Source organism: Microtus oregoni, unplaced genomic scaffold (assembly GCF_018167655.1).
Source record: "Microtus oregoni isolate MIOR12 unplaced genomic scaffold, Mior012 000020F_ref0000438, whole genome shotgun sequence".
Classification (NCBI taxonomy): domain Eukaryota; kingdom Metazoa; phylum Chordata; class Mammalia; order Rodentia; family Cricetidae; genus Microtus; species Microtus oregoni.
The window spans coordinates 16,776,614-16,786,202 of record NW_024543079.1 but is presented as its reverse complement, the minus strand read 5'-3'; the positions used below and the strand labels follow the sequence as shown (position 1 = coordinate 16,786,202).

The 9,589-nt window shown below is 43.6% G+C and overlaps 1 protein-coding gene across 2 annotated transcripts in view; it reads left to right on the top strand.

Moving 5' to 3' along the window:
- Positions 1 to 779: 779 nt before the first annotated feature.
- Tpx2 (TPX2 microtubule nucleation factor) overlaps positions 780 to 9,589 on the top strand; it is a 47,609-nt gene continuing 38,799 nt past the window's right edge. For both annotated transcript variants that reach the window (XM_041670426.1, XM_041670425.1), the window contains exons 1-2: positions 780 to 869; positions 8,055 to 8,135. The gene's annotated coding sequence lies outside the window, so the exon portion shown is untranslated. The remainder of the gene's footprint in view (positions 870 to 8,054; positions 8,136 to 9,589) is intronic.

Here is a 9,589-nt window from a genome sequence, read left to right as displayed (position 1 = left end):
ATGGGCCCATAGTTGTGCAGAGAAACACTATCTAGAGAAACCCAACCAAACAAACCAGTAAAAAATTTCCTCCTATGAATTCCGGGAGGTCTAGTATGCGTTATATTTAGCTGCCGTTATATACTTAAAATTTTTTTTCAGTTTGTCTAGTAATAATTCTCCCAATTAAGTAGGAACAAGCCTAGCATGATGATACACACCTGAAAATCCTGTGCTTGGAAGGTGGGGGAGGCAAGAGGATAAAGAGTTTAAAAGTGGTGCACGCCTTTAATCCCAGCACTCGGGAGGCAGAGGCAGGCGGTTCTCCGTGAGTTCGAGGCCAGTCTGGTCTACAAGAGCTAGTTCCAGGACAGGCTCCAAAGCTACAGAGAAACCCTGTCTCGAAAAATCAAAAAAAAAATTCGATTCCCGGTCAGGGAACCAAAAAAAAAAAAAAAGGAAATAAAAAAAAAAGTTTAAAAGTCAGCCTCAGTCACACTGAGAATTCCGGCTGGCTTGGGCTCCAAAAGGCCCTACCTCAAAGCAAAACAACCTCGCACCCCCATCTCAACCCCAAACAACAACAAAACCAAATAAGAGCAGAGGATTCTGGGTTTTGTAGTACAGTTTCAATGTGCGCCCACACATGCAAGAGACATTTCCCTGAAGGCTCTCCGTCCAGTTGTCAGCTTGGTCCCGCCTCCTAACTTCCGGCGTCGCTACATTCCTTTTTCTGAGTCCAATCAGAGGGCGGGGCTTGTCTGTTCCCGGCCCTCTGATTGGTGCATTCGACCGGGTTCCTGAGTTCAAATTTTCAACCGTACCGGTTGAATCCCGAAGCGCAGGGGCGGCTGTGTCTTCTTAGATAAGTGGGTGCAAGGCGAAGCCGGGTAAGTGATGGGAAAGGGGGAGCCGCGGTGCACCGGGAGCCATTCCTCTAGGTTTCCGATCCTAGGGGCAGGCCCTGAAAGCCTAGGCAGCGCGCGGGCTCCGGCGACCGGACTTTGCGGTAAAGCTTCGGACTCGGAGTCGGTATTCCTGGAAACCCCGGAGCAGAAGCTGCTCCAGGCTGTCAGGCCTTAGACTGTTAACGACTGTTCGTGTTAGCATTGCTCTCCAATTTCCGCTCTAAACTTTGCATTAAGCGCTCTTAGCATTTAGGGAAGGCCAGGCCCAGTGGGTGGGAATGGCCCTGTCATTAATTAGCATTGGTGGAGGAAAAGAGATGTGATCGCCACCAACTGCGTTTATCCGAGATAGGAAAGTAATTTTGTTGTTTGCCAACACGGTTGAGGCAGAGTTAATTTTATTTTGATTGTCTTCTGTTTGTGATATAACATTAATTTTGTTATCGTTACTCTCCTTTCCCTTTGTATCGAGGCATTACATCTTTCCGCCCTTTTAGCTTCCTTTCCTGGAACATTTATAGATTGGAGGAGAAGGAAAGTGTATCCTTTAGTATTAACATAGTATTGTGGGTTTTTACCCCCTATTTTCTTGATTTTGTAATCGCATATAATTTTCTCAGTAGCAAAGATTCCCACCAAACTATTTCTGCTTGCTTGCTCCCTCTCCCTCCCTCTCCCCACTCTCTTTTCTTTTTTCCTGCATTCCTGACTCATCCTTACCTTGTATCCTCACACCCTTTGCCTTTATTTAACTTTTTCTCATATTAAAAAAATACAAACTACTAAAGAACTATTTGCTACTATAGTAAAACTATTCTTTTTGTTGTTGCTTTGAGAGAGGGTCTCTCTACACATCCCTGGCTGTCTTAGAACTCATCTTGACCAGGCTGGAATCAAACTCACAGATATGCCTGCCTCTGCCCCTCAACTGCTGGGATTAAAGGCATGTGCCACTATGCCTGGCTAGTAAGAATAGTAAGAATATTCTTGTGTGTGGCCTAAGTGTATTACAACACCTGTCAAGCCCCACCCCCCAAATCATATGTGCCCCTCTGTTGGTTTAAGTGTCTGTTCAATAGTATCAAGTTCCTATTTTTGGTTCAAAATTTTTGTGGCCTCTACTGCACGTACTGACTTTGGGGGAGCCTAGGCAGTTTGGATGCTCACCTTACTAGACCTGGATGAAGGTGGCTGGTCCTTGGACTTCCCACAGGTCAGGGAACCCTGATTGCTCTTCGAGCTGATGAGGGAGGGGGACTTGATCGGGGGAGGGGGAGGGAAATGGGAGACGGTGGCGGGGAGGAGGCAGAAATCTTTAATAAATAAATAAATTAAATAAAAAAAAAATTTTGTGGCCTTTAGCCAGCAAAACCAACTGATTGGCCTTTGAGAGTGTATTGTGAGCTTTTGTTGGTTCATGTTAGATACCATTTGTATACAGATACATGATATATTCATGTATACTTGAGGACAAAATGGTTGATGTGTGTGTGTGTGTGGTATTGGGGTGTGAACCCAGTACCTTGCTCATGGTAGGGGGAGTACTGGGGTACTGTCCTTTTTGTGTGTATGATGACGATAATGATTACTACTGTTGCGACAGGGTCTTCTTGTAGCCCACATGGATCTGAAAGAAGATATATAGCATAGGCTGTTCTTCCTCCTTCCTTCACTGCCAGAGTGCTGGGTTTGCACTAACACACTGTTTATGTGGTGCTGGGATCTCAATGCCTGGGTCTTTGTGTATGCCAAGCAAGAACTCTACCAATTTAATTTTAAGACATAAACTGGATAAGTTACTGTTATGTAAACAAATTGTTTTGTAAGGGTTCTGGCAACTTTAGAAGTAAAGGAGATGGGTGAGACTTAATACGGGAACATAAACTCACTCTTGGAAAGCAGGGTTTGGCTAGACGGGGATGAGAACAACCAGGTTGCATGTCTATGAACTGGATGGCTAGGAAGGCCTTGCAAAGTTTACAACAGAATAGCAAGTGTGGAAAACTCAATCTTACCAAGTGGGTTGGCAAATTTGGGTTTTCTAGTATGTAAGTAAAAGCATTTCTTTTTTCTTTTCTTCAAGACAGAGTTTCTTTGTGTAGCTCTGGCTGTCCTGGAACTCATTCTGTAGACCAGGTTGGCGTCTAATTTAGAGATCTACCTGCCTCTGCCTCTTGAGTGCTGGGATTAAAAGGGTATGTCACCACTGTCGGGCTCAGTAAAAACATTCTTTTGGTCAGGTTTATGCTAATATTCAAATTAGAATGAAATTCTCATCATATTATTTTGGCAAGTACAATTAAATTTGGTCAAGAGAAAGCTATGTGGAAAAGTAGGACTGAATTCTACATTTTCTTTATATATTTTTTCCTGTAGCTTTTCTTGGATTTGTTTTCTACAGTGTGAGCCTTTATACCCTGCTTCTTCCCTTTAAGAATTTTTTTATTTAAGGCCGGGCGGTGGTGACGCATGCCTTTAATCCCTGCACTTAGGAGGCAGAGGCAGGCTGATCTCTGAGTTTGAGGCCAACCTCTGGTCTACAGAGCTGGTTTCAGTACAGACTCCAAAGCTACAAAGAAACCCTGTCTCAAAAAAAAAAAAAAGTTTTTATTTAAAAAAGCTTTTTTTTTTTTTCTCTCTTTTTGGTTTTTCAAAACAAGGTTTCTCTGTAGCTTTGGTGCTTGTCCTGGAACTAGCTCTTGTAGACCAGGCTGGCCTTGAACTCACAGATATCCGCCTGCTTCTGCCTCCCAATTGCTGGGATTAAAGGTGTGCGCCACCACCACCCAGCTAAAAGTTTGTGGAATCAGGATTAAAAAGTTTAGGAAGCAGGATTGATAATGGTGTGATTGACTAGCCTGAGTTATTGTGTAGATAGATTTATATTTGAGACAAAGACATGTAAATCAGCCCAATTGTTCTTTACAAGAAAAAGATGGAATTAAACATAAATAGAAAGATGCTGTATTGGTCAGCGTTCTCTAAAGGAACAGAGTTTATAGATTGAAGATGTCTGTATGGGATTTATTAGAAAATGGCTTACAGGCTGTGGTCCAGTTGCTTCAACAGTGACTGTGTACCAAGGAAGAATCCAGTAGTTCCCTGAGGCTGGGTGTCTCAGCTGGTCTTCAGTACCTGCCACAGTGTGTGCTCTAATGCCAGTGGGAGCCAGCAGGCGAAGCAGCAAGCTTCCTTCTTCTGTGTCCTTTATTTAGGCGGCCAGCAGAAGGTGTGGCCCATATTAAAAGAATCCCACCTAAAAAAGATCTGAATTAAAGATGTGTTTTTTCCACCTCAAGAGATTCTGTTTAAAAGTGGGTCTTCCCATTTCATATTATTTAATTAAGAAAAAAAAAAATCTCTCCCAGGTGTACCCAACTGCTTGGGTTTAGTTAATACTCCATGTACTCAAGTTGACAACCAAGAATAGCCAGCACAAGTTGACCCCTTGCCAATTTGACACAACCATGTATGTCATGATTAATTTCCAGATGAAAACAATAATCAGGTTATAATTAACACCTGACATCATATAACTATCCAACATACTCTACAAATGCATTATGAATGTTAGACTAGATGGTAATGACCCATGAGGGACATTCTTTTTTTTTAAAATGTTTATTTATTTATTTATTATGTATACAATATTCTGTTTTGCGTGTATGCCTGCAGGCCAGAAGAGGGCACCAGACCTCATTACAGATGGTTGTGAGCCACCATGTGGTTGCTGGGAATTGAACTCAGGACCTTTGGAAGAGCAGGCAGTGCTCTTAACCTCTGAGCCATCTCTCCAGCCCCGAGGGACATTCTTTAGGGATCTCAAAACTTTAATATGATAACTACTGATAGTCTCTTAACTGATGTTGCATTGCATGATAAAGAGATTGAGGAAAGAAAAGACATGTACAGAAGCATTCTTAACAAAACATGACAGAAACGTGTCAACTGTAATCCTCATTTCTACAACTGGTCACGTTGCTTTAGCTGTCTTTACAGCTACCTTCCTCTAATACCCTTCCTGCATTTCCTCCTCCTTCAGCAAGCTCTTGGCCGCTTTCCCAGAGGAGTAAGCCAGGCTTTAATTTTTGAAGGGTCTGTGCCCTTTTTCATCCTGTCTGGATTAGATTGTTGTAGTCTCCCATTGGTTTGGGGTCACAGGATATGCTAGCACCAATAGACAGTCGCTCTAAAGGATCATCTGTACTCCAGATAAATATTTTTTACCTCCACTATGGAAAAGCAATACAATTTTCCCTTGGTAATCTGAATCAGTCACCCCTCCTAACACTGTTATTCCTTTCTTAGCCAAAGTGGCCAGGGGATGTTTGAACTTCCAGTTCAATAGAATTTATTTGCTGTGGCTCTTGGCAAGAACACTATACACTCTGGAACCAAAACTTCTTGGTTAGCAGAACTTTAGGTTGAGGGATCAGGAAGCAAAAAATTTTTCCTAGAGGGTTACTAGGGGTGATAGCGAATGTGGAACTATCCCACACCCCCCACACCCCCTCCCCCCCTTTTCTTTGCTTGTTTGAGACAGGATTTCTCTGTAGTTTTGGATCTTGGATCCTGTCCTGGAACTTGCCCTGTAGATCAGAATATTGGATGCTGATTCAAATCAAATACCACCCTCTGGAGAATCCTGCCCAGCCCTCCATGCTGCTGCCACTAATTGGCCCTGTAACTGTCTTCAAAAGCCATTCCATCTTTCTCTCAGGCTAGCAGATGGTGGGGAACATGATAAGATCAGTGGATTCCATGATTGTGGGCCCGCTGTCGCACTTTTCTGGCTATGAAGTGAGTGAATCAGAAGCAATACTGTTGAATACTTGATGGTGAGTAAGGCATTGTGTAGCTCACAGATAGTAGTTTTGGTAGAAGCATTACATGCAGGAAAGACAAATCCATATCCAGAATAAGGACAAATGCTGTCCTTTCCATGGAGGATGTGGTTCAATACAATCAACCTGCCACCAGGCCACTGTCTGGTCACTCCGGGGAATGGTGCCATATCTGGGGCTCAGTGTCAGCTCTGGTACTCAGTAGCAGTTGTAACCAGGTCAGCCTTGGTGAGTGAAGTTCATGCTGCTGAGCCCATGACAACTTCCATCTCTGCCACTATGGCTACTTTGTTCATGAGCCATGACAGGGATGGCTGGGGAAAGAGGTTGACTGTCCACAGAATGCTCTGTGTGACAGCCCTAGCTGTCTTGGAACTAGCTCTGTAGACCAGGCTGGCCTCGAACTCACAGAGATATTAGAAATCTGCCTGCCCCCGCCTTCCAAGTGCTAAGTTAAAGGCGTGTGTCACCACCGCCTATCTGAAGTCACCTTTTGATGAGCATTTACATGGAACACAAGTATCTTAATATCTTTGCCCATTTGGAGAAATCCACTCACATAATTCTTCCTTAGACATCTTACCAATTTTACAATCATGCTCTTTCCAAGTCCCTGACCTTCCAGTCATTGACTGCAGCCCATGAGTCAGTGAAGAATTGAATGTCTAGTCATTTCTCCTTCCAGACAAAATGTATGACCATGAGTTCTGTCCAGTACTTGCATGGTTCCAGAGAGGGGTTGTAATGCTGCAACTGTCCATGTCTGGGTGGTGCCTGCATAACATGCAGAACCATCAGTAAACCAGGCCCTCGTCTCCTTTTCTTCAGTCAACTGATTATAGTGAACACCCCATAAGGCTATAGGTGCATGCTTGGCAGCAGATGGTGTCGTAACAGGAGTAGAAACCATAGACATTTGGGCAGCTTTTTCATGTAACTTGCTTGTGCCTTCAGGAGCTACTCAGACCTGCTCACATACATACTACTTACATTGATTGCTGCTCTACATGTCCTACTTTATGGTTTGCTGAGTCAGATAACACTCAGCTCGTGATGGCTAGCTCAGGTTGCATGATGGCCCGTGACTGAACTTTCAGTTTCCCCTAAGCAGGCTAGACTAGTAAGTAGATGATGGTAGAGCCTTGCTCCAGAATGCCAAAGGTCTCTTCCGTGATTCGTCTATAGGGGCTTGCCAAAAGCTCCAAACAGCATTTCTACCTTCTAGTTACACCTCAAGAACTCTCAGGTTTGCTAGATCATATATATGGTCCAAGTGGTAGAGCAGCCTGGACAGTAGCCTGGACCTGTTGAAGACCCTTGTCCTGTTCCAGTACCCACTCAAAGTTAGTAAAATTTGGTATAAGGGCCAGATTAACACATCTAAATGAGGTACGTTCTATCTTTAGAATCCAAATAGGCCCCTGAATGTGCTGCTTTCTTGGTGGTGGGAGGGGGTAGTTATAATATCTCCTTCACCTTAGAAGGAATATCTCTTCATACTCCACATCGCTGAACTCAAGAATTCCACTGAAGTAGAAGACCCTTAAATTTTGGTTGGATTTATTTTCCATCCTCTGATGTGCATGTGCGTTATCAACCAGTCCAAAGCTACCTCCTGCTCACTTGGTCCAGTCAACATAATGTTGTTAGTATAGTGCACCAATGTGCAGTCGATTTAAGCTATGACATGAGACTGGAGAGTTACTATATCCTTGAGGTAAAACTGTAAAAGTATACTGCTGGCATTGCCAACTGAAAGCAAATTCCTTCTGGTGGTCGTTATGGACAAGTACTGGGAAAAAGGCATTTGCTAGATCGATACCTGCGTACCGGGAGATGTGTTAATCTGCTCAAGTAAGGACTTTATGATATAACAGCTGCGATCAGAGTCACTGCTTGATTGAGTTGTCTTTCTTTTTGTTTTTTTTTTTTGTGACAGGGTTTCTCTGTGTAACAGCTCTGGCTGTCCTGGAACTCTCTCTGTAGACCAGGCTGACCTCAAACTCACAGAGATCTGCCTGTCTCTGCCTCCCAAATTTTTTTTTTTTTTGGTTTTTTCGAGACAGGGTTTCTCCGTGGTTTTGGAGCCTGTCCTGGAACTAGCTCTTGTAGTAGACCAGGCTGGTCTCGAACTCACAGAGATCCGCCTGCCTCTGCCTCCCAAGTGCTGGGATTAAAGGCATGAGCCACCACCGCCCGGCACTGCCTCCCAAATTAAAATTAAAAATGGAATTAAAATTGGAATTAAAAATGTATGTACGCCACCACTGCCTGCCAAATTTTTAAAGTTTATCCTTTCAAAATACCTTTCTGCTGTTTCCAGGTGCTTAATGAGAAGTATCTGTGGATGTTCAGAAGAGACCTGAGAAGGTGATCTGTGACGTGGGCATTAACTACAGGGCAGGTGTGTATCCATGGTGAGGTGCACGCGAAAGAGTGAAAGAGTGGTAGTAAATCAGCTTCATCAGTGTTTATATAACTGAAGTGTGTCTTTTTAAGCCAGTACATATTTTTGAAAGAAATTCCTTAAATTCGGAAACGAAGTAAAATCACGCACTATCCAACTCTTTAGAGATGCGGTGGTGGCACAGCTTTCAATCCCAGCGCTCAGAAGACAGAGGCAGGCGGATCTCTAAGTGCAAGGCCAGCCTGGTCTACAGAATGCGTTCCAGGACAGCTGGGTCTACATAGAGAAACTCTGTCTCAAAAAAACTAAAAAACAAAACAAAGAACAAGTTGTGCTTGGTGGCACATCCTGTATAATTCCAGCGCTTGGTAGGTGGTGGCAGAAACACTGGGGAGTTGAGGGTCACTCTTCAATATAGTCATTTTAAGGCTGGACTGGGCAATATGTGATCCTGTCTCAAAGATATGTCAAGGGAGGTATGGGAGTAGAGCAAGCCCTGAATTGATGTGTCTTGTTAATATGAACACAAATAAAAGTTTTTAAAACAGTAAACATGAACCAGGTGTGGTGGTGCATACGTTTAATTCCAGTACTTGGAAGGCAGGTCATCTTTGTGAGTTCAAGGCTAGGCTAGCCTGGTCTGTTTGGTGAGTTCTAGTACAGCTGGGGCTACATAGAGAGATTCTGTCTCAAAACAAACAAACTCAGTAAAATATGATTTACAATTTTTTTTTGTGTGTGAGAGAGTGGGAGTGTGTGTTTGTGTGTGTGTATGTATATGTATTCATGCGTGTGTATGTGTACGTGCATGCGCACACAAATGTATGTGTGTGCATGCATGCATGCAGTTAGGGGCATGAGTACCATGGTGTGTGTGTGGCCAGAGGATATTTTAGGAATGGTTTTCCCCCTTCCACCGTAGATTCTAGGGACCAAGCTCAGGTTGTCAGGCTGGCACAGCAAGCCTCTTTAGCGACTGAGTCATCTCTGTTGTGCTATCTTGTTTGAGATAGCTTAGGCTGGCCTCAAATTCACTGTGTAAAATATCCTATGTTGGTCCTTGAACTGATGGTTGTCCTGCTGCCTCAACCGTTCAGTTCACGGTGACACCATGTCTTTCTGGAATTGGTAAGTTTGAAAAAGAAATGAAAATACATTTGCTTGGTGTTTCTGGGTGAATTAGAACAAGTGTCTAGTGTGTCCTGTGCTGACTTCTGAGTGTTGGGATGCTAAAGGATTGATTTTTGGATCTTTCTTTTTCTTTTCCTTCCCTTTCCTTCCCTTTCCTTTCCTTTCCTTCCTTTCCTTTTTTTTTTTTTTTTTGAGACAGGGTTTCTCTGTGTAGCTTTAGAGCCTATCCTGGAACTAGCTCTTGTAGACCAGGCTGGCCTCAAACTCACAGAGATCCTCCTGCCTCCGCCTCCTGAGTGCTGGGATTAAAGGCATGTGCC